At 40.3% G+C, this 25,415-nt stretch overlaps 3 pseudogenes; 1 reads left to right on the top strand and 2 right to left on the bottom strand.

Moving 5' to 3' along the window:
* Positions 1–14,376: 14,376 nt before the first annotated feature.
* LOC110303451 lies at positions 14,377–15,260 on the bottom strand (annotated as a pseudogene).
* Positions 15,261–15,471: 211 nt separating this feature from the next.
* LOC110303449 lies at positions 15,472–24,790 on the bottom strand (annotated as a pseudogene).
* Positions 17,864–18,473, top strand: LOC110303788 (annotated as a pseudogene).
* Positions 24,791–25,415: the final 625 nt, after the last annotated feature.

Raw genomic sequence — 25,415 nt, 5'->3', positions numbered from 1 at the left:
TGACACACATCATTTTGGTTTTGAAACAAAATTAAAATGATGATAAGAACAAAAAACAAAACAGGCAGGACAACGTGGGGAGTGACTCTAACGCTGTAAAGGGAAATTAGATTCAGTATGAAAAGCTTCAGTACTAAGTTACATCTGTCCTCATTGAAGTATTACTTTCTGCCCAGTGTTCTGTCTGGCTGAGATTCTGACTTCAGGTACTCACTGAACTAGCAATTCTATTGTTTTGTCTCATTTTCAAATCTGACCTAAAAACCTAAATCAAACCTAAGTTTGAATTTTAAAAAAGCAATGACTACAGTCACTGATCGTTAAGCTTGGCGACCTTCCTGCCAGCCAGTCTCCAAACCCCTCATCAGTTTAGGTAGTAACATTTCACCAGGTAAGACAGTCTTAATAGAAGGAATATTCAGTTTGCTACCCAAAAGCCTGTAGGGTCTCAGATCTAAGAAATGCACTAAAATCCAGACATGCAAATGCAGCCTAGAAAATAGTTCTGACCATTGCTAAAATGTCTTTTCCTAAACATTACCATGAATGGCAAATTTGAAATAATACGTTATGTGTGTGACTCTAGGTGAGGAAACCCAGCCACCAATAGTCAGGATGCACAGCCTCTCTGTCTTTGTGGATCTGAGACTTGCCCCACCTCAGTCAAACACACCAGCAAGGGCCACAGCTGGGCAGCAGAGCCCAGAACATGTCTCAATTTCATCACACATCTGATATTCTCATACTCCTCACCCTTCACAGACATCCATACAGAAGAGTACCCTAACAAAGCTCTCCCTCAGATGAGAAATAGTCTGCAACCTGAACTGGGGAACAGCCCCCATTAAACAGCTAAAATGGCATCAGATATCCCAAACAGACCAAAATTAAGTCATAAGGATTCTGCAAAATATATTGCCAATAGAGTAACAGTCTGAAAGAGAAGTCTAGGATCTGTGCTGGTCATAAGCAGCCTGCTGCTGATGGGAAAGGGGGTTAATAAGATCAGGTTCCTAACTAAATAGACAAACTTCCCAGAATACAAAAGAAAATCACCTGCCATGTCCGGCACCCAGAAGAATAACTATTTCAATAGGAAAAAAAAAAAAAAAAAAAACAATCAGCAGATGTTGGAACCTAGAAGGTACAAATGCGGAGACTGTCTGCCCAGGATCTTAAAGCAATCAACACAGAAATGCTTCAGTGGTCAATTATAAATTCTCTTGAAATGACTGAGAAAAGAAATCCCAGCAAGGAGTAGAAGTTATAACAGAGGAGCAAATGAAAACTCCCAGAACTGAAAAATACAACAACGATGCAGTATGCAACAGCAATAAAGAACCCACTGGAGGCTCAGTAGCCAGGCAGACACAGCAGAGCTTAAACACCATAAACCTGTTGGGAGAACAATTGAATCATCCCAGCCTGAAAACCAAAAGTAGATTTCTTTTTTTACTTGATGTTACACTTCAAACACTGGTGAGGTAGTAACAGGATCTATACTGGTTCTATCTAAATTTTAGCAAAACAATAAGCTTAGTAGAAAAAGTGTGTAAGAAAATGATAGTTGAAAATTCCCTAAATTTGGCAAATGTTGAAAACCTATACATATTACAAGAAGTTAGATGAAACCCAAATACAATAGACAAAGAGCCTCAAACTAAGACACAGTCACTAAAAATGAAAAGTGAAAGACAACTCTTGAAAGGCAATGTAATACTTAAGAGAAGAAAGAACTTGAATAATGGCTTACAGCTCATGAGAAACTAAGGAGACAGAAGAAGACACAATATGTATCCACTGAGGAATGAAAGAAGAGAATTGTCGACTGTGAATTGCATGTCTTGTAAGAGCCTTCAGGAATGAGAAAAAATAAAAACATTCTTAGCTGAAGGAAAGCTAGGATTCATGTCAAGTAGACACGCCCTTAAGGAGTCACTAAAGGATGCTTTTCAGACTGACAATCAGAAAAGAAAATATCTTTGAGCATCAGAAGGAACAGAGAGAGCATCCGTACCCATAGAGAACCATCCTTACCCTCATTAGTTTGACAATTGAAGCAAGATACATAACACCGTCTGATAGCCCTAGCCTGGGAACTGATATCCAAAACTGGAAAAGAGAGGGAGACATAAATGGAAGAAAGAGTTCCACAACATTCAATTCAGATAGCCCGAAGGGAGCAAGAAAGAAGAAACAGCAGACAAGACACAGAGAAACCAAACAAGCAAAATAAATCAGTGGCAGGCTTTATTGCTTATCACTAATTGCTTTAAGTGCAGTCTTCGTAACCAGTCAACAAGGATAGGGGCAGGAGCAAGTGGGTGGCAGATGGAGATGCTTACAAAAGACAACACAGGAGATCAATGCATTGATGTTGGAACTGACCAGTCCCTGAACTTACACGGTAAAAGAACTGGAGAGAATTTTCGACATAAACAGAGGAATGTAAGCATGCCCAGGAAAACTCAGAAACAGAGGCCACTATGTGTACCACCATATCCACTATAGTTTCACACTACAGCCTTCCTGAGTGCTTCCTTTGGAGGAACCTGGGCAAAAATGTAAAGAGTCTATCATTATTTGCTAAAATTACATTTGAATCTGTAAGTATCTGAATCAGAATGTCAACTGAGAAAGATGTCTCTGGGGTTGGAGGATTTATCTGAGAGGGAGAGTGCTAGCCTTGAAAGTGTAGAGATCTGGGTTCCTAACCAGCACTGAGAAAAAAAAAGCATTTTAATTACAATTATTTTATCATTTTAACCGCTTGATGATTATCTAGGTTGTTTCTTATGTTCCACGAACTTGAAGGAATTTACTAAATAATAGAAATATAAATAAAATTGTATTTCTTGCCACATAGATGAACAAACTGATTCTTTAAATCAGAAAAGCCAGGTAGGTTGTGCTGTTTCGCTTTGCTGTGCTTGCTTCCTTCTGGATTATACTGTCTGCCTCAGCTTCGGGGAACTATCAGTGCTTGAGCAAGGAGGAGCTATGGGAGGTGGTAGGCGAGAACTGAGGAGAAGAGAATCCTTGTTACAACTGGCAACTGCCTCGAAGGTCATCACCCTGCAGCCTTAGATAACGTAGGCTTTGACTCCTCAGAAAGAGGAGGGGCAAACGCTGGAGCAGAGATATTGTCACTTCCTCCAACAGTAAGTAAATAATCAAGTCAGAATTGAAGAACACAGGGTCCCCAGTAACACCGGGAAGCCTGCCACCCATCTCAACTTACACAACCCAATTCTTTCTCAATCTGTGACCACACATAGTCATGGGCACCCCGGCAGGACTGAACTTCTCTCAAGATTCCACAGTCTCACACTAGAGCTTTGTCATTTTCTTTCATCCACTTTCACCCTGTGGATAACAGACGACAGGGTCTTCTTGCCAGACCCTCTTCGAAGCTCTCCAGCAATATGCATATCTGGGGTTGGGAGTTAAACTCCCTGAGCTCGTCCGTTTCTCTCATTGCTCTGACTAGGTGCACTGGAGGCACACACAAGTGTTACTAGATTCCTTGGTTCTCCACAGATGTTACATGTCAGATCATTAAACTTCTCCACTCTTTGTGTGTGAGTAGGTATGTGGGTGACAGTGTATTTGTACATGTGTGAGTGAGTGAGTGTATGTGTGTTTGTGTGAATACATATGTGAGTGTCTGAGGAATGTGTATGCACTTGTGTGCAGGTCAGAGGTCAGCCTCTAGTGCTATTCTTTAGGAACTGTCTATCTTATTTTTTGAGACAGGGTCTCTTCCTCATAGGACTTACTAAGTAGGCTGACCAGTGAGGTCCAGGCACACAACTATCTCTGCCTCCCCAGTGTGGGGATTATGAGCACACACAACCATACCAGGCTGTTTTTACATGGCTTCTGGGAATCTAACTCAGGTCCTCACGCTTTCAAACAAAGCACCGGAAACATCAATTCAGCCCACATTGCTTCTTCCTTCCTTCCTTCCTTCCTTCCTTCCTTCCTTCCTTCCTTCCTTCCTTCCTTCCTTCCTTCCTTTCTATCTACCTTTCTTGTTTGTTTCTGATGTGAGCACATTAACAAGTGGGTATGTGGACTTGTGTGTGAGGATGCCAGAGTGGGACACAGGGTGTCTTTCTCTAAAGCTGTCTTATTCCTGTTAGACAGGACTCTCGCTGAGTTGGAGCTCCGCCATTTGGTGAGTACTCGCTGCTCAGTAGGTTCTTGGAATCATCCGTCTAACCTACTCAATCCTGGGGTTGCAGACACAGCACACTCAACCATGACAACTTTTTACTTGGGTGTCAGAGATTTGACATAGCCCCTTGGCTAATTCTCACATACTGAGCCCAGTGCTCCACACTTCTTTTCAGAGATAAAAGGAGTATCAATGCATCCCATGTTTATCAGTTTTTCGTCACTGTGACCTGTGAACATCAACTTCAGAGAAGGGTGCTTTTGTGGTTGGTTAGCAGAGGTCATAGCTCTGGTTGGCTGGGTCCACTGTTAGTCATGAGGCAGAGCTTCTGATGAGCCAGCGTATCTTGGGTGAGGTGAACCATGCGAGAACTTTTCATCTCAAGGCATCCAAGAGGTAAAGAGGGTGATGGGTTCCAGGAAGAAGCCAGGGACATGATATCCATCAAAGACATGCCTGCAGTGTCTCGCCTCCCCCAGCTGAGCTTACCACTCGCACTGCACCTGCCCTCAGTAATTCATTCATAGTCTGATGTACTCGCTGACAAGACCAAGCCCTCATGGTCTTGTCTCCTCTGGAAACACCCTCAGACACACTCAGAAAGTGTTTCAATGATCTCCTAGATACCTCCAAATCTAATCTATTGATTATACTAATTATAATCACTTATATTGTAATATAATTATGTTGATAATTATATCAGTAGAAATAAATCACTTCATATGACATGTAAGTGGTTTGTATCATAGAGTATGGGTGAACACTATACTTAGTGGCACCAAAAGCGTTCTTATGCTTAATCAAAGTCATTGCCAGAACTTTCTAAACCAAATAGGAACCTTTATTTGAACAAGTTAAAGTTTTTATTTGAACAAGCTAAAGTTTTTATTTGAACAAGTTAAAGTTTTTATTTGAACAAGTTAAAGTTCTATGCCCATAAATTCACTCTTGGTATTAAAATCTGGATTAGGTCAACTTCTGAGACATACTCTCCCTATCCCGTTACCCCCTACTCCGTGTGTGTGTGTGTGTGTGTGTGTGTGTGTGAAGGAAACTGGCCCATGTAGTCAATCACAAGAGTGTGAAAAGTTATAGCTGCAAGAGAATCAGGTAAAAGCTCACTCCAAGAAGCCTGAGACCTAAAAGCCAGAAGGCCTTACATACAGACCTTGTATCAAATAAAAGCCCTGCTGGAGTCCAGCTCCACCTGGGTTCAGATCCCAAAGAGGAGGTGTGTAGTCAGTGACAGAAAGGGACTGACAGAATCTGAGGGCACATTGTGATAGCTCATGTGATTATTGAAAAAAAAAAGGCTACATGTTTTAAACTCTATATTTGCATAGTAACAAAATCACAGGTAATGACGAAAGATTTAATGATCCTAAGAGATACATGATCTTTTCACAGATTGTTTTAAAACACATTTTAGTTCTATTTGTCAACATCCAGAATGAAAGAGGTAACCAAATTTATTGCAGTATTTTTCTTTGAAGCAAAAGCAGGAGATTCTTATTGTTTTCTAAGGTTCAGCAACTCCACCAGGTACCCTTTACATTTTCTCCTATATACTTCCAGCTTTTGTCGTCAGTAGGTTCCAGGCATTGAGTCCTGAGAAAAAAACCCTCAAGAGCAATTTCCATTCCTCAGGGGACCCAATACAGTGTTTGTACCGTGTAGGACAACAAGCATTGAGCTGTTTCCTAATGGTATTCCTGTGTGCCTCAGTCTTACACTGTGGGCCTGTACTCCTCATACACTCCCCAAAGGGAACTGATCTTTTTCCAGTATGTCATACCATTCTTCTTCCTTCGGTGTATGCTCCTGTATATGGATCAAGCTAGTCTAACTTCTTAACAGAATCTGCTCCTCGTGGGACATACCAGGTCATGCCATTCATCCTGTATGTCACCTACTGAGGAAGTCAATCGTGAGCACTATTCTATAGTTATTAACTGAACTCTTGCCCCCAACTGCCAAGGCCTCATACTCTGGGTCTGGACTCATTTTCTCTCTAGATTATGTTTTTATCCTTAGGAGCAGTTGTACTTACCCCAGAGTTTCTGAAACCATAAATCATAAATTTCTCTATCCTTGGTGCAAACGGGAGCAAAATGGAGACTCATGTAGGAATAGGAAGTGAGCAGGCTATATGGTTTCACTGTGGCAGAGATTTTTTTTCCCCAAAGAATTATTTTGTTTACAGAAACTACCATTGCATACATTCACAGCCTCTACCAAAACCCACATAAAATTTCCCAAAGGAAAAAAAGCATAAGGAGACTCCCATAACACATAGCAAGAACCATAAAAGATGAAGGCAAAAGGATGCTGGAGAATTGTAAAAAGCCCTGGAATCTGGTGTGCTAGGACAGCAGTGGAAGGAAATGCACACCAGTAAGGGAGAACCAGAGAGACGATCCCTGCCTCTCACACTTCTGCTTTCCTGGCCCATCTGGAACCCGGGATGATTAGATGATTATCCTACCCCACACTGAGGGTGACCCTATCTTATCCCCATTAATTCAATTGCCCATCCACCAACCTCCATTGGGGTTACATAGATACAATACTCCATATATACAATACTCTTGTATATATGCTGCAAAATAATGCCTTATCAATTCTCCAGGTGTCCTTCAATCCAGCCAACTTAACGCTCATGGAGAATATGAGCCTGGCCTGTATGATTTTAAAACCCGAGTTTTTCATATAATTTGTTTCATTTTTTTTCTATTAGTTGGAATTAGACCCATGGTGTTTGTTTTCTGTATCTTTTGAGGCATCTGTTTCTTAATCTTCACCACTTGGTAAACAGGATAAGGCTCCCCCCAGCTGTTAGAGTTAGATTCTCCCAGTACTTCTGGAGTTTCTTCTACAATATAATCCCTAGGTGTTTGGCATTCCTTGGAGCACACTGAGAGCAAATGAGCATTCAAAAACCATTTTGCAACTTCAGCCTGAGTTGCTTCAACATGACTTATAGTCACTAAACAGGAAGATGAACATTTTCACAGCACTGGTCAATCCAGATAGAAATTGCCTATGTAATATGTACCAGCAAACAAAGAAAAAAATGACTTGTAATAGTGATTTGTTTATGTAGCATACTGCAGACTGTCTATCCATTAAGTCTTCTTTCTTTCTTTTTAGGAAACAGAATCTCGGTACTGTTTGTGTTAACAGTGTGTCCAGACTTTGAAATGTATATATACATTTTTGCTCTCCTTATGACTATAGTATGCTATGGTACTGCATGAAACATAAGCAGAGCTCAAGAGAATCCCCCAAAGGAAGCAGATTTGCTTAGCCTAAGATGTTGCATGATGCTGAGGGTGGACCAGCCACTTGTCCCACAAGCTGGATCAATAAAAGCTGAATATTCAAAGTTGCTGGAAGTTGAAAGAGCCTAAATTGCATACAACATTGTGGAAACAATAGACTGCCTGACTGTTCACTTCTTTGTACCTGAAACCTTTACTTATAAATTAGGTTTTTAGTTGCAAGTGGCCTATGGGTTTTCTGAGTAATACTTTTCAAGTACTAGATATGGCTTTTTGTGTTACCAAAGTAGGCTGGAGATATGGCTTAGCAATTAAGCCATACCTTCCATAGGTCCTGAGTTCAATTCCCAGCAACCACATGGTGGCTCATAGCCATCTATAATGAGATCTAATGCCCTCTTCTGGTGTCTCTGAAGAGAGCAATGGTGTGTTCATATACATAAAATAAATAAATCTTTTTTAAAAAAAATCCTATAAACAGAACTATTCCATTTGTGTTAACCCTAAGTATCAGGGGAACTTTTGGGCACCATATTTCAGGACCTTTCCCTAGATTAGAAGTCTATGAGAATAGGAACTGTATGATCTGATTCAAGGTTGAATACCAAGGCCTGTTTGTAACATGCTTAGGAAGTCTAATACTTCTTCAATAAATGAATGGCTAGAAGAATGTTTACAGCCTCACCAGAGAGTTTAGCCAGGAGGCAGATGGTTTCAGAGGGACTTGAATGTACAGAGGGATTCTAAGAGACTTGATAAGGCAATCTTTCCTCTTAGCTGTCCTAATTGTGCAGGGCTTCCTGCAGATTCCTACCCACTGACAGGTAGCAAGGGAAAAGGTAAAGAGATATACATTCTCTCAGGCAAGAACGTAGGACATGACTGAGAACTGTACACAGTTCTGAAAACTTTGGTGTAGAATACATGACTAGTAGTGGACCAGAGGCCCAGAGACAAGCCAGAGCTGTATCTCAAGGGGCCTTAGCACTCCCTACCACAGAGGTCCTCTGGTTGAACTAATCCAGTTGTCTGCTATAAACTTACTGCAGTGTGCTCTCTATGTCTCCATATGCAGTCACAACATAGGCTTTATGTTCCCAGTTACACATTCTCTGACCGTGCAGATGGTGTTTCCAAGCATGAGCTGTCCTTCAGACTGGAGATAGTCTAAACTTATGTGAATTTTGCTCATGTGACCTTTCTTAAGCCTCCAAATATTCTCCAAATATAAATAGTCTAATGCTCTGAACAAAGCTGGTTTTTACATGAGACTTTAGTCCCCTTCATTTTTAGGATCTGCTCTCCCAGGTTCATACTACCAACAATAGTAACACATACATAGTTAGAACACACTACACTTGTCTTATCCTATCAGGTGTGAGACCCTGTCCCTTTCATACAATAAACTCTCACTGAGCACCTGGGCTGAATGGTAAGAGAAAGGAATGTTTCCACATTTCTGGTTTTTTAGTGTTGTCATAGAACTTTAAAGCAATTCCAATTCCTATAAAAGTGTATGTTTTTCTCAAAGACACCAGTATCAATATTTTTTTATCTCATTGTAGGTCTTCTATCTCATCTAAGAAGGAGAAGAATGAGGAAGGGAACCATTACACATCCACATTTGGAATTGGCTATGTCTAATATTAAGTAAAGTCTCATCCACTTAACTCAATAGAGTCCTCTACAAAACAGGAAGTTCACAAGAGGGACACAGGTTGCTTTGTTTGCACAGTAGTGGATTTTGGTTTTCCCTCTTGATAATAAATTGATATTTGACCCTATCTTTGCATATCTGATTGCATTTGCTTTGACAGTCTTCTCTTTAAACATTCAAGCAGTTAATACTTGTCTTAAATCTGATAATTTATAGGTGTGAAGCAAATTATATTTTGTGCCTCAGTACTTTTATGGGCTGGTTGGCTTCTGTCTATTATTCCACTCTTAAGTGTCAGTTTTAACAATTTGCACAGGATATTTTTATAGTTTCTGTTGCCAACAAGCGCGGAGCATGGCATGCTTTGCTTCATGCTGTTAATGTGCATTATTGAGAAAGTGATGATCAGATCGATGTGGCTCCATTCCTGCGGGAAGCGCCATTTATGTGTAACCCATGGGTCGCTTTTGGAAAAATGTGAAATGGTGAACTTCAAAAGGAGTGAAAGTAGAGGCTATTCTCTCAGCTACAGCTTATGTTTTATCTTCAAAAATATCAAATGCTCTATCTTCTTATTAGCTAAACACCAGGTATTAAATATTCCAATAACACACTGGCATCCCTTTAGAAATATTACATTTATTCCCCTAAATCCTCTCTCTTCCTGACCCTCAACATTTGTAGTCTCATAGTTTCAACAACTCCATGTTCAGCTCAGAGAGAGTCCTCTGGGCTAATCCCTCCATGTTTGACCTGTGTATGTATAGCTGTCCACTGTGCAGCCATGTCTGGCAAGACTGGACACTCTGGGAGAAACTGTTTCAAGACTAGCTTGGAGTCCATCATGATTATTCAGGCTTCTTCAAGTTGTGTATTAGACACAGGAATCACTGACTAACCCATTTCTACAACAGTTATAGGGACAAATGTCACTGTTTTTATTTAATGACTACTTAACTATCAACTGAACCACTTTTTAAAAATTGACATCTCCTTTCTCTCTGGGAACACCGTCCTCATCTGCCCCTCAATTTGCTTCTCCTTCTCTTCATTGTCAAGCTTATCTGAGCTCTTCTCTTTTCTTTTGGGCTCTGTGAAGTACAAAATTTGGTTCCTTTAAAATTAGAAAATCTTTGCCCTCGTGCTTCTCAAATCTTTCTTCTTATTGTCATGATGTTTATTCTGATATTTCCTTTAGTGTTATTTCAGGGTTAAAGAGGTCACCTTGTCCATTAAAAGGGCTCAGCACTGAGTAGCTAGCCAGTGCTAGTAATTCTATAGAAGGGAAGGGCAGCTTTGTTATTGTTAAGTTGCCACTGGCAGAGTTTTATCATTTTGCAGAAAAGATAAGGGTGAAACAAATACTTTTGTGTCACCTCCTTCCAATGTTATATGTTATTCAGCTTCAAGAGATCTGTGTCTGTCTGGTTTTCTAAACTACAGTGACATGTTTGTACAACAATAAAATCTTGTCGACAGTAATGAGTTAAATTTCATGTGATAACACTGTCAACATTCTCCAGAAGAAAAATATCAATTAACCCATAAGTCATGATATAGAACCGCTATTGGCATGAGAACTCTCAATAGAGGAAAAGGAATAGATTGTCTAGCTCAAATCCATGAGCAAAGTCCAATCAATACTACTCTGGCTAAAAAAGGTAATTATCTGAGGCAGGAGGATGACTTGGAATCCTGTTTGTTTGTGTTAATATGACTTTGGAAGAGACGTGATATGAATAGAGGAAGGGTTAAATACACTAATATAGTGTTATTTTGAGAAATTTAGATATATTCATGTTTACAAAAATAAATATTGATTTTCCATGGTTTAGCCTAGAATACAAATTAATGAGTTTCCTTATGGCATCTTCATACATATGCATCATTATATTTTTTTTTCTCATTTGTTTTCCTCCCTCATGATTCTCCAGTTTGTCCTCTTTCTTCCTGTCTTAGCTTGATTTATTGCAGTGATAAAGTATTCTAACCAAAAGCAAAGAGAGATGAACGGGTTTACTTCATCTTACCACACTTAGATCATGGTCCATCATTAAGAAAAGTCAAGGCAGGAACCTGAAGGCAGGAACTGGAGCAGAGGCCATTAGGAACAGTCTTAGAGGCTTGTTCAATTTGCTTTCTTATATACCCCAGTGCTACCTGCTCAGGGATGTCAAGATCCACACTGGGCTAGACACTTACACATCAATCACCAATCAAAAGAATGCTCTATGGGCTTGCCAACATTATGGGTACATTTTCTTAACTGAGGTTTCTTCTCCATTTACTCTAGATTGTGTCAAGTAACCAAAAATAATAATAATAATAATAATAATCAGGACTGTGGGGGAGCAGATGAAGTCCTGCATAAATGTGTTGACATTAGCATGACCATGTTGAAGACCACAATACTTGAGACTCAGGGGAATGGCATGGCCTTCCCTCGGTTAGGCATAGGTGGCTGGGTAAGGCTTGGGTAAATGACATGGTCTTCCGGTGATCTAATTGGTGACAGTGTGTGCAGAAAGAATCGACCACAGCTTCTTCCTCCTGAAGGATTGTAGCCTAAGACTTCTCCCCTCCTTGTTCAGTTGTATTCAACACACTGAGTTTCAAAACTGCTGGTACTGCTCCATCAGAACCATCCCACCCCATCCCAGACTTTCATTATCCCTTGTAACCCAATCAAGACTATGGGAAGCATATAATTTCCTGAGTAAATATGCATTATTGGCGTTAGCATGACTATGTTAAAAGAGTACAATGCCTCAGACTGAGGGAATAGGAAGGCTCTTGCAGGTGGCAGTACAGGACATCTCTCTAGCTGCTTCTCTCCCTTTTCCTAGTTAGCCTCCAAGTCTCCTTTCTTATACTATTATTCATTGTTATCTCTATTTCTCATTTCTCTTCCCAGCTTGCTTAAGAACTCTTCCTTCCCATCATGCCCTTACTAGTTTTGTGACAAATATGTATATGTATGTATATATATATATATATATATATATATATATATATCCACATATAAATATAGTATCCACAATAAGAGAAAGCTTGCATTTGTCTTTATAAGTTTGGCTTATTCTATTCAACATAATGACTTCATTACACCCATTTTCCTACAAATGTCACGATTTCATTTTTCTGTATGACTTCATAAAATTCCATTATGTATACATACCAGATTTCCTATATTCATCTGTTGATGGATATGTACGCAGGTTTCATATCATGGCTGTTGTGAATGCTAAGTCTCTAAACAGGTGCAAATATTTCTGTAGTATGTTGACGTAGATTCCTTTAGGTATGTACCCAAGTGGCAGAGGTAAACATACGGCAGTTTTATTTTTAGTTCTTTGAGGAACCACCATGCTGATTTCTACAGCAACTATACATGCCTCTATTCCCACCTCGGTAAACAATTTTTCCTCTTTGACATCCTCACTAAATTCACTGTCCTGTGTTTTCTTGATGACAGCCATTCTGACAAGCAAGTTGGAATCTATCTCAAAGCAGTTGAAATTTGTACCTCCTTGATGGCTAAGGATGCTGAACACTTTTTCAAGTATTCTCAGCAATTTGTTTCTCTTGTTTTTGAGAACTATGTATTCAATTTGCTGGCCTATTTTTAAATTGCATTTTTTGGCTTTTTTGCATTTAATTTTTATAGTTCTTTATATAACTACACATAAATCACCTGTCTGATGTGTATTTTAGGAAGGTATTTTTGCCCATGCTGTAGGTTCTTTTCATACCGCTGGGTTGTTTTTTTGTTTTTTAGTTGTGTGGGGGGTGTTATTTTGCGGTTGTTGCTGTTGTTTTCTTCTTCTTTACTTTGCAGAAGGATTTTAATTTCATGTATTCCCATTTGTCAGTTTTGAGAATTATTTCTTGAGCAATTAGAATCTTTTTGAGAAAAAATGCCTATAACTATATAATGAAATATTTTTGCTATGCTTCCTCTGTTTCAAGCTTTTATTTACTGTAAATTAATATGAATTATGCTTATTTCCATCTAGTTCAAATGAATGAGACTCAAACTATCACTTATTAGGCTCTACACAATTACTAGGGGATTACTCTAAGACTAGACTGGCTATTTCCTCAACTATGCTCACCAAATAGTCGCAGTTTGAATCTAACTGGGCTATTTCTGTTCCAGAAGTCTGGCGTCCTGGGGAGGCATTCCACTAGGGGTGCATGCTGCTGGTCCATCATGGCTAATGGAGGCCTCCTGTTCTGTCTTCACTTCCTCTGTGCTCCTTCGCTTTCTCTCTCTCCTTTTTCTCCTTTCTCCTCCTTTTTATCTCTACTTGAATGAGACCCCCAGCCTGGTAACTCCAACTTCACCTCTCTCTATTCCTCCCAAGTGATTGGCTGTTGCCAGTTTTATTTAACCAATATTGCTTTAATTGGGAAGTAAGGTTTTGTACAACAAAGGCTGATATACATGAACCTTTTGTGGCAACCAGATCTTGGGGTACAGAATTTAGCATATGAATACAAGCAGCACCAAACCCCCAACATCTTACATTGAAATACTTGATCCATTTTGGATAGCTATTTCTGCAGGATGAGAAATACAAGTCTAGTTTCACTCTTCTACATACAGAAATCCAGTTTCCTCAGCTCAATTTATTTATTTATTTTGTTCTTAATATTGTTTATTAGCACAGTAACAAATGCAGACATAAGAGGTCTAAATTAACCAATCAACTGAACAGTTCCTATTCCACACTTACAGTAAACTCATCTTTGCAAACAGCTTAAGGTATTTCACTACAGGTTTCCACAAATCCTGATTCAACCCTCAAAGTAATATGCATATAAAATAAAATACCTTAACTACATGGTGTCTTGTAGCCAGGTGTCCATTTTACATATATGAGGTAACAAACTCATCTTTGCAAACTTGTTAAATACCATTGTTTCCTTCTAAGAAGGAAAAACAAATTCCAATTTTTCTGAACCAAAAAATTGGACTTTACATAAATGACCATGTGTGTAACCTATACCAATTTAAGCTGATTTTGAAAGTATAGTAGACTACAATCAATGGAACACAAGTGTCTACACATGCATTCTTTCCTGGTGTACTAAAAGTCAGCTCTAAAAGTTCAAAGTTTCAGCTCTAAAAGTCACTATTACCAGTTTGTCTACTGTAGCAAGATACCTTACGTTACAACAATTCTGAAAAGTAAGACTGAATAATATCTGTTATAGAAATACCCTACTCTTTACCAACTCCCACTCCCATACTTTCAAAACTCATAAGCAGCTCTCTTCTGTGACAAACAAATTATGTAAGAACTGGAAAAAAAAAACAGTTTATGTAGCGTATATCTCTTGGTCCGCTGTCTGGCCATTCTGTCATGTTCTGCTCTGTTGGTCATATACTGAGTGTCAATACTTCCCACCAAAGGGTCAGCAGGATTGCAGTCTATAAGGAGTGAGCAGATAGAAAGGAGGACTTTCGAGATGATTAGTGCTAGGCTCCAGTTGTCTTTTAATATATCCAAGCAAATAACTCCTTGGCTATTGATATTACAGTGATAAATTCTTGTACAAAATGTAACCTTTGGAGGCTTGAAGGGATACTCTGGTGTAAAAGTAATGTCAGGAAGAATACTCCACCTTCATACACAGACCCTGGAGGACCCAGAGTGGTTGATCTCCACTCATAGATGTTATCACCTTGAGGCCAGCACTGCAGTTTGGTGGAGGGTCTAAAGTGATGCCTGCCAGCTCCTTCTGGATCCTCTTGGTGCTGGGGGAGAGGAGTTTCGAAATTTTGCTCATGCTGACTTTACTCTCCATCTTCTTGGGGGTGCTGCCTTCTTCCTCGGTCTGCTGGTTGGAGGATAAAAATGACGAGGAGCTGGTGCTGGCCCCTCTCTTTGTGTCTGGATGTGGCTGCAGCTGCGCCTGGCCATTCGTGTCTTGCTCTCGCTGGGAGAGTAGCCGAAGTGTCGAAACAGCAACTATTGTCAAAAATCAGGTAGCCATAGCTATATAGGTTAATTTCTGGGTTCTTTTCTATCCTTTGGTCTACACATTTATTTTTGGGCTACTACCTGACTATTTTATTATTATAACTCTGTAATGTAACTTGATATTATTTATTGCCAAACCTTTGGTATTGCATTTTCTGCTAAAAATTGATTTGACTATTCAAGGTATTTCAGATTTTCATATGAATTCAAGGCTTAACTCTCATAATTCTGTGAAAGTAGAAGTTTTGTTAGCGGATGTAGTGAATCTGTAGGTCATATTTGGCAATATAGTCATTTTTTTCATAAATTAGATAGTGCTACCTGTTTTTTTTAAAGCATGGGTTTGTAAGCCTTCAGTTGTGTTCAGGTGGTGTCAGAAGTTGGCATGATTTCATTGATTAGCTTCACCATTTGCCTTATGTATTCACCCTCTTCTTTTAGGATAGACTGAATGCACTTTTTCTGGTAGGCACTGAGAAAAATTATGGGTTTCTGAGGACTGAGCACTTTTTCCATCTTTCACTGCTGATAACTGACCCGGCCCGCTGGTCAGTCAACAGGATCTGAAGGGGAGAGAGGGGAGATGGAGGGGCAAGAGACTTAAGAATGGAGACAAGGCAGTCTGTCTGATCAAGTCTTGCTTATTAAAAGGCAATTATGGGTATATAAGCACAAGCTGGGGAGTGCAGCTGGAGACACTTAACAACAAATGCCTTGCAGCTGGGAGTACTAAACCGCAAGTCCAGGATGTGTCTGAGAAAAACAGGATGTTATCAGAGTGTGTTCAGTTGTGGTGGGCTGCTTGCAAAAACATCATGCTAGGAAAACAAGTCTCTCGTCAGGGTGGAAAAGTACCAACCTGTAAGTAAATAGCCTGAGATGGCTGCAGAGATGATAGCTGCTTTCTGCTAGGAGTCAGCTCCCAACAGATAATTTTTTTTTCATAGTAACCTGTTTGATGGCATTGCCTAGATATTGAGGTTGATCAGGTATCAGCTCTAACTTTTTCTTCATGTCTCTCTCACTGTCAGAGCTGAGTATGCAAACAGTGAAGCACTTTTTCCATCCTGTTCATGATATCTTCTTGTTTTTCTTTGGCTTCCTCACATTTGTCAGCTATGTGCTCTGTCATTTCCTGGAGACTTTTCTTCTCCTCTCTACAGTAATTGAGATCTTCTAGTTGTTTCCTCTTTTGGTCACATGATTTGACCGTCTGCTGAATCTCCTCCTTAGCCAGGTCCTGCTTGAGAATGTACTGTTCTCAGAACACCTGGGTGGCTCTCCTGATAAGCTGAAGATACTCCTCAGGATGGGGAGCCAGATCCTTTTCAGATGATTTGAGAAATGCAGGGTTGGCAGCACTATGTTGAAAGATTCTTTTAATATGCTTCTCAAAGGAGTCTGGAGTTTCAGCCACAATGCACAGTGGAGACTCTGCCACTTCAGCATCTTCTCAGTTACAGAGCAGGGCAGGGGATGCTGGGTGGACTGTACATAATAAAGGCCTTATGAGACATTCATAGGTACGGTGATGCAGATCATTGTGGGCCCCAGGATGTTCAGGACGATCCAGAATCCTCTAATTAGAGCTGATTGCCTGCATGGCAATGGCTTTGTACAAAGAATGTGCTCCACAAAGCATTTCTGTTCTGCAGTGAGTTCCTGTAAACTATCCTTATCTTCTTCATCTCATCCAAGAAATTTGTGCAGTTTGTGAATCCAAGTCAGTCCCATGCTGTGCATGCCAGCTTCATGGCTACAGTGGTATCTGAAGGACACTTGGAATCTCTGTGCAGTTTAATTGGACAGGAAATGTCAGGAGCAAAGGAATCATCCTCTCCAGATGCCCATTTCAGGGCACGCTCTAACTCAACACACTCAAACACGTACAGAGGAGGGATGAAGTCAGCCCTGGGATCCCAGGACTTTTCTAGAATTGATAAATGGGATGCTCTCATGAAACTGGAAAGCTTCTATAAGGCAAAGGACATAGTAAGACAAATCAGCAACCTACAGATTGGGAAAAAAAAATCTTCACTAACCCCACATCCAATAGAGGGCTGATATCCAAACTATATAAAGAACTCAAAGAAATTAATCACCAGAAAACCAAACAACCCAATCAATAAAGGGGGTATAGAACTAAACCGAGAATTCACAATGGAGGAATTTCGAATTGCTGAGAAGCACCTAAAGAAATGTTCAAAGTCCTTAGTGATCAGAGAAATGCAAATCAAAACAACTCTGAGATTCCACCTTACATCAGTCAGAATGGCTAAGATCAAAACCTCAGGTGACAGCACATGTTGGAGAGGATGTGGAGAAAAAAATACTCCATTGTTGGTGGGATTGCAAACTGGTACAACCACTCTGGAAATCAATCTGGAGGTTCCTCAGAAAATTGGAAATAGATCTACCTAAAGGCCCAGCTATACACTCTTGGGAATATACCCAAAAGATGCCCCACCATGCCACAGAGGCACGTGTTCCACTATGCTCATAGCAGCCTTATTTGTGATAGCCAGATGCTGGAAACAGCCTAGATGCCCCACGACAGAAGAATGGATAAAGAAAATGTGGTTCATTTACACAATGGAATACTGTTCAGCTATTAAGAATGAGGACACCTGCAAAACAAGAGGCTGGGGATTGCGTTAATGATAAACGAGTTCTCGCCAGAGCTTGGGGAAGGAAGTTTCTCTGTGGAGGTCTGAGGGAAGCGCTCATGCCAGGTAGATGCCACCAGGCAGACATCATGGGCAAGGATGACCCAAACAAGCCGTGGGCCAAAATGCCCTCTTATGCCTTCTTCGTGCAGACTGGGAGAGGCACAAGAAGAAGCAACCAGACTCGTTGGTCAACTTTGCCGAGTTCTCCAAGAAATGCTCTGAGAGATGGAAGACCATGTCTGTGAAGGAAAAGTCGAAGTTTAAAGATTTGGCCAATAGTGACAAAGCTCGTTATGACAGGAAGATGAAGAACTATGTTCCTCCCAAAGGTGATAAGGAAAGAAAAAAGATCCAAATGCTCCGAAGAGACCACCATGTGCCTTTTTCCTGTTTGGTTCTGAAAATCGCCCAAAGATCAAAATTGAGTACCCTGGCCTGTCTATTGGAGATACTGCGAAGAAACTCGGTGAGATGCGGTTTGAGCAATCTGTCAAAGATAAACAACGGTATGAGCAGAAAGGAGCTAAACTAAAGGAGAAGTATGAAAAGGATATTGCTGCATACCGTGCCAAGGACAAAAGTGATGCAGGAAAGAAGAGTCCTGGTAGGCTAACAGGCTCAAAGAAGAAGAATGAACCAGAAGAAGAGGAAGAAGAGGAGGAAGATGAAGAGGAAGAAGATGAGGATGAAGAATAAGTGGCTGTCCTAAAGTGTGGAGTATCTGTGCTCAGGCAATTATTTTGCTAAGAATGTGAATTTCAAGTGCAGCTCAACATTAGCTTCAGTATAAAAACTGTACAGATTTTTCTATAGCTGATGAGAGTCTTTGTAGAGAAAATACTTTTAAAAAAAGAGTTTGTAGCTTTCTCAGGGGCTACAACATACAGTTAGATTTAAAGCTTTTGATGTTGAATATTTCTAAATATTTAATGGTTTCTTTAATTACTTATGGTAGCAAAAAAATAAAAACTTCATAGGAATTTGTATTACCAGTAAAAAAAAAATTTAGGATGTTGCATTTTTTGTTTTTTTCTTAATTTGTAATAAAATAATGTATATTACTTGAAAAAAAATGAGGACATCCTGACTTTTGCAGGCAAATGGACAGAACTAGAAAATATCATCCTGAGTGAGGTAACTTAGACCCAAAAGGACATATATGGTATGTACCCACTAATAAGTGGATATTAGCTAAAAAAGAAAGAAAGAAAAAACCCATACAGAATACCCAAGATACAGTCCACAGAACTCAAAAGGCTCAACAAACTGAAGTACCCAAGGGAGCACACCTCAGTTCCACTTGAGAGAGAGAAGAAAGCAATCACAAGTGGGAAGGGACAGAGAGAGGAACTTGGGAGGGAAAGTGGATGGGGCGGGGGGGGGGGGCGTTGGAAGTAGAGGGGAACCTCATCTGGTATTGGGTGAGGGAAAAGGACTGAAGCCCTGAGGGCCAGCAGAAAGAATGCAAACAGGCAACCTCAGGAAATAGGAGGTTGGGGGGACCCCCCAGAAGGCACCAGAGACCTGGAAGGTAAGAGACTCCCAGGACTCACAGAGAGGGACCTTTGATAAAATGCCTGACAGTAGGGAGAGGGAACTTATAGAGTCCACCTCCAGCAGGAAGACAGGACATCAAGTGATGGAGGGGGGTGTCATCCCACAGTCATACCTCTGACCCATAATTGTTTCTGTCTGAAAGAATTACAGGGATAGAAATGGAGAGGAACCTGAGGAAAAGAAGGTCCAGCGACAGGCCCTATGTGGGATCCAGCTCAAGGGGAGGTCCCAAGGCCTGACACTATTACTGAGGCTATGGAACACTCACAAAGAGGGATCGATCGTGACTGCCCTCCTAAAGACCCAACAAGCAGCTGAAAGAGTCAGATGTATTTATTTTCACCCAACCAATGGACAGAAGCTGCTGACCCCCTCTAGTACCACACAGTGGTACAGCATTCCTGACTCACTCGCAATTACTAAGATAGTGGGAACAAATCAAGTCCAGACCAAAGTCAAATGCCACTGCAGTCTCTCCTAGAGATGCTGTATGCTCTTCTTACCACATTGTCTGATGTCAACATTACTATGTACGGATCCAGCATCTCACTTGGATACCATGTAGTATAGAGTCAGAGAGGTAGAGCTGGTGAAAACTCTCTCAGAAATTGGGGTGGGGTTACAAGTCACAGTTGACTTTCCATCTTCAAATTCAGAATCCTTCCCCATCTCTGAGGTAATTCTAATGCCATAAGTCTTTTCGTTCCTATAAGTGCTACATGATGTTGTGTCGGACTTAACAAGACTAGATGAATTTCAAACAAGGGTGGATTAATGCCAAGTAATCTCTGATACTGGGAGAGAGGGTGCTCCACGCTGTCACTCTGCGTCCCACAGGAACAGTTCCTCTCCGCGGCCAAAGACCAGGTTTCTGGTCTGCAAATGTAGTGTCAGAGGCGGTCACGAGAGTGAAGTTGAAGCCGCTGGTTTCGCTGCTTCGTCTGGACTCTGGTTTTTCAGGCCCTCATGGAGCCGCAAGAACACGATGTGGTTAGGAAGCTATCTCTGCCACACTCTCCCCATCGTCCACAGGCCCCACGGCAGCCACAATCCTGGAATAATCGTTTTCTTAATATCGATTCTGCCAATTAATGATGGGAAGGTCATCCCATCTTCTAATGTCTTCTTCAATTTTCTTTTCCAGTTCTTTAAAGTTCTTATTGTAGGGATGGTTCTCCATAATAAGGTTAATTCATACACATTTAATTTATGTTTTTACGCTATTATGAATGAAATTTCTGACCAGATTTCTTTCTTGGTAAGTTCATTATTGGTAAATAGAAACATTTGTTTACTGACTTTATATCCTATTATTTTTTTTTAAGAGTTTATCAAGTCTGGGAGCTTTCTAGTTTGGGTCTTTGTGGTCTTTTCATTATAATATCCTGTTATTTAAAGCAGAGACTATAACAGTTCATTGTTAGCTGAAGAATGATACCCCAGACTCGAATAGTAAACAAAAGGAAAGAGTGTTTTATTCTGCAAAAGTCCAGCATGTGGGGGTCTCTCATTCCAAGATGGAGACAACCTAGTGAACTTGCAGGCCCGATTTAAAGCACATTAGGTCTGTGCCCCATTTTTTAATAGGGTTATTTGATTTTCTGGAATCCAGCTTCTTGAGTTCTTTGTATATATTGGATATTAATCCCCTATCAGATTTAGGACTGGTAAAAATCCTTTCCCCCAAAAATGGGGCACAGAGCTAAACAAAGAATTCTCAACTGAGGAATACTGAATTGCTGAGAAGCACCTGAAAAAATGTTCAACATCCTTAATCATCAGAGAAATACAAATCAAAACAACCCTGAGATTCCACATCACACCAGTCAGAATGGCTAAGATCAAAAATTCAGTTGACAGCAGATGCTGGCAACTTGTGGGTGGGACCATCTCTGAGCTGGTAGTCTTGGTTCTGTAAGAGAGCAGGCCCTATTGGATGGAACACAGGGCCCACAATGGAGGAGCTAGAGAAAGTACCCAAGGAGCTGAAGGGGTCTGCAACCCTATATGTGGAACAACAATATGAACTAACCAGTAACCCCAGAGCTCGTGTCTCTAGCTGCATATGTAGCAGAAGACGACCTAATCGGCCATCATTGGGAGGAGAGGCCCTTGGTCTTGCAAAGATTATATGCCCCAATATAGGGGAATGCCAGGGCCAGGAAGCTGGACTGGGTGGTTTGGGGAGCAGGGCGGCATGGGGGGAGGTATAAGAGACTGTTGGGATAGCATTTGAATTGTAAATGAAGAAAATATCTAATTAAAAAAAATTGTTTTAAACAAAAAAGCATATTAGGGGAATTCTGAGGTAGGTGACCTTTATCTTGCTCCATCTCTAGGGACATTCCAGAACTATGACTGGGGCATGGGGGGCTGGAAACTGTTGCTTACCCTTTGTCCTTGCCTCAGGCCAGGTGGCAGGGCAGCTTCTGATGGCAGGGCAGATTCTGCCTAGCTGCCTGGAGCCAGGGGTTTTCCTAGTAACTGGCTTGCCTAAGCTTGCCTGGACTGGTCCAATTCTTAGGCCTATTCTCCTGAACTGCCAATTTGAAGCCTGTCATGGAGACAGCCTGTCTCAAGACAATTTAACTTCCTTTTCTATTTTGCCAAATGTTAATTTCTCTTATCATAGTATATTAACAAAATACACTGAAGCAGTTTGAAGTATATTAAGTAAAAGTGGAGGTATAGAAAATACACATAATGTCAACTACAACCTGCTAATATATTACCATGTACAAGTCAGCAACCTCATGCTCTACAGTGGTGAGAAATGACAACTCCGGCATTAATCAGCTGGGGTGAACTTGGGGACATCAAGGACAGAGAATTAAAATGGTCCTAAGAAGAAAAGGCATGGATAGGAAAAGAAGGATAAAATACAAGTGAATGATAGATGAGTTTATTTTCTAGGAGAAAGGCTTGTATCTGATCTAGAAATAAATCGTATCAGAAGGAAAAAGAATGAGAAGGCAGAAGGAAGAAAAGAGAAGAAACAATGGTGAGATTCCTTGGGCAAAGAGAAAGCACTAGAACAGACAGGATGCATCCTCTACTGACTCTTCATTAGATTAGTGCCCCTCCCATTCCTACCTTTCTCAGGACCACTCCCCACCCCACCCCCCCACACACACACCTCATGCTGAGGCAGGATCTTGGATGCAATTACCTGTGTTTTGTTTTATTTTATTTCACTATTTTCCTTGAGTCTAAGGTTTAATTTACAGATCAAAACTGTACATAGTCACAGTATATAACATATATACATATACAACATGACATGTGTGTATGTGCGTATGTGCATGCGTGTGGGGGTGTGTATAATGTGTGTACACACACTCACTGAGTAAGCATTTCAAGACATCACAATTTAAGAAAAAGAATATGATAAGAGGCAATAAGCCTTATTGTAAATGCATACTTCATATCATGGCGAATCAACTGTTTATCTTGCAATGAAATTGGAAAATACAAATACCAACTATTACTAAGTTTATATTATTGTAGATCAGACCTTGACATCATTACATAAACACAATAAAGACAGCAATAACTAGTTAAAGGACACGTGCCTCTGGGTTCTTTTTGTTAGACAGATTTTGGAAAGGTCTTGTTAGGTATGTTGTAGGTGCAAATGGAAGGTGCTGAAGAGATTTATCATTCACATAAGAGTTTTATTTGAAGAATTACATCTGCCTATTATGCTGGGTCCTAAAGGAAGACATAGACACCAAAGACACAGTTCCAGTGCACAAAGAAATTTTTTGCTCTTACAAGATTACAAATGGGAGAAAGGTTTATGCCCTGTGACTTAAACTATATATTAGGTGTTACAGAGCCTCTGGTTAGAAGTGGGGGAGTCCAGAAGGTACTAATAAAGTTACAATTCAAGGTAGCCTCAGATCCAGGCAGCTGGGGACTGGGCTATAACTCTTTGAGGATGGAGCATCCATCTTAAAGCTGCAAAGTCTAGTCCTTTTGTTAATTTGTTGTATAATCTACGCTCTCCTTGCCGAGGTGTTTTCTTCCCATTGTATAGGATTACAGGAAACAGATATGGAGAAACAAAGTTGATTAAATGAGGATTACATAGAAGAGAGTGTTGAGACTTTGAGCAGAAGGCTAAAGGAGACCTCTCTGGGTAATCCGATTATCCAATACAGATTAAGGAGACAGAGCCCAGATTCCAGAAGAAAATGTCACGCATCTCCTCAAACTGACAGCCAGAGGTAACAAGACCAGTTCTTCCAGCTTTGTCTAGGTTTGGAGAAGGACCTCAAGTGTGAAAAATGAAAATCAAAACAAATAGGGGACAGACAGTAGTACAGAGAAAACAGTCCAAGGAGAGTTGAAGTGATCATATAAAACCATTTACAGTCATACAAAAAGAAAATGTCTGCAAAGAAGAAATAGCAATAAGAATCTGTAGTGTTAATATTATAGCATAGACATTTGTAACCACTAAATATTGAATATTCATTTATCCATTCATACCATCAGATGATGGGGTTGGTGCAAGAGAAATCTTTTCCCCTCAAAAATAGTTTATATAGGGACTGGAGAGGTAGCTCAGAGGTTTAAAACACTGGATACTTTTCCTAAAGAACCAGGATTCAATTCCCAGCACTTATATGTTGACTCAAAACGATCTATAAGAGATCATTCCAGAGGATGTGACACCCTTTTCTGGCCTCCATTGGCTTCAGGCACACACATGGGGCATAGATACACACACAGCCAAAACATCTATATATATATAAAATAATAATTTTCAAAAGTAGTTCATATATAATCTCTAAAATATTTCTGTGGCACTTGGGAATTAGATCTAAGGCCTCAGGTGTGTTCTACCCTGGAGTTGCACTGCCTCTCTAAAACATTTTCCAATCATAGTCTCTAGAGTAGAGATTTGGAGTCCAGTGGCTGATTAGTTAAAAGATGTGAGGAACTCCACACATTCATTTTTCACACTTGAGGTCCCTCTCCAAACCTAGACAAAGCTGGGCAAACTGGCCTTCTCCAAGAAGCAGAAGACGAGAACTAGGGTTGAAGATCTGATGGGTTTAGCTAATGCAACTTTCATGAGTATCTGACTCCTTAATCTTGGTAGTGTTTACAAATTGGGAGATAGTTTAAAGTAAATTAAAAGAAAAACTAGTAACAAAAAAGGTGAATCTGAGGAGCCAAGTCTATGCAAAATAAGGGAAGTACTTATTGAACCTATTCCCTTATACAGGTTAGGTTTCTAAAGGAGTGGCTTTATATCTGAAGTTCTGCTCAGGACACATCTGAACAGTGTCATATAAGTATCCAAAGAAAACTCATGTAAACTGGGGGTGAGAGTAACATTGGTGTCTCTGTCATTTCTTCTCCTTTAAATCGGGTTTAGGCTGGGGCTTAAACTAACTATTCATCAGCATCCACAAACCTTAATGTATTAGTTACCTTTTGGTCATTATGGACCAAAAGCAACTTGTGGAAGAAATATTTTTTGTTAAGTTACAGTTCCAGAGGGATGACAGACCACATCTTCAACTGCAAGCAGAAAGCAGGGATTGCAAACTACAAATGAGACAAGTTAACAAGCTCTCAAGACATTTCTCCAGTGGCATACATTCTCTTGCAAGACCCCACCTCCCTTTGGGGAAGGATTCCACAGCTTCCCCAAACAGAGCCACCAATTGTGGACCATATATTTCAACATGGGAGTCTATAGGGAACATTTCTCATTCAGGGGTCTATAATCACTGTAAATCAGAAAACTACTGGCATTGCCTAATTTGTGTACATTATTAGTCTATACTCCAGTATCTGAAATAATGACCAGGCATGAAACCAACCAGTTAGTAAAATAAGGGCAAAGGAAAGGGGGCTAGTGTTTCTCAAGTGCCAGACACCATGGTAAGAGCTTTACATATTTTATCTCAACTAATCCTCATGGTAATACTACTGAGTAGATGTAATTATCTTCATGATTAAGATGAAGCTGAGAAGTTACTTAATGTCAGTCACTCAATAAAGAAAGAAGCTATGCAGAGGAGGGTTCTGTGTATCATCTTATGAAGTTTCTGTCGATTTTTC

This window comes from Mus caroli, chromosome 10 (genome assembly GCF_900094665.2).
Source record: "Mus caroli chromosome 10, CAROLI_EIJ_v1.1, whole genome shotgun sequence".
In the NCBI taxonomy this organism is placed as follows: domain Eukaryota; kingdom Metazoa; phylum Chordata; class Mammalia; order Rodentia; family Muridae; genus Mus; species Mus caroli.
Note: the sequence above shows the minus strand (reverse complement) of the source record. Positions and strands in the feature narration are given on the sequence as shown.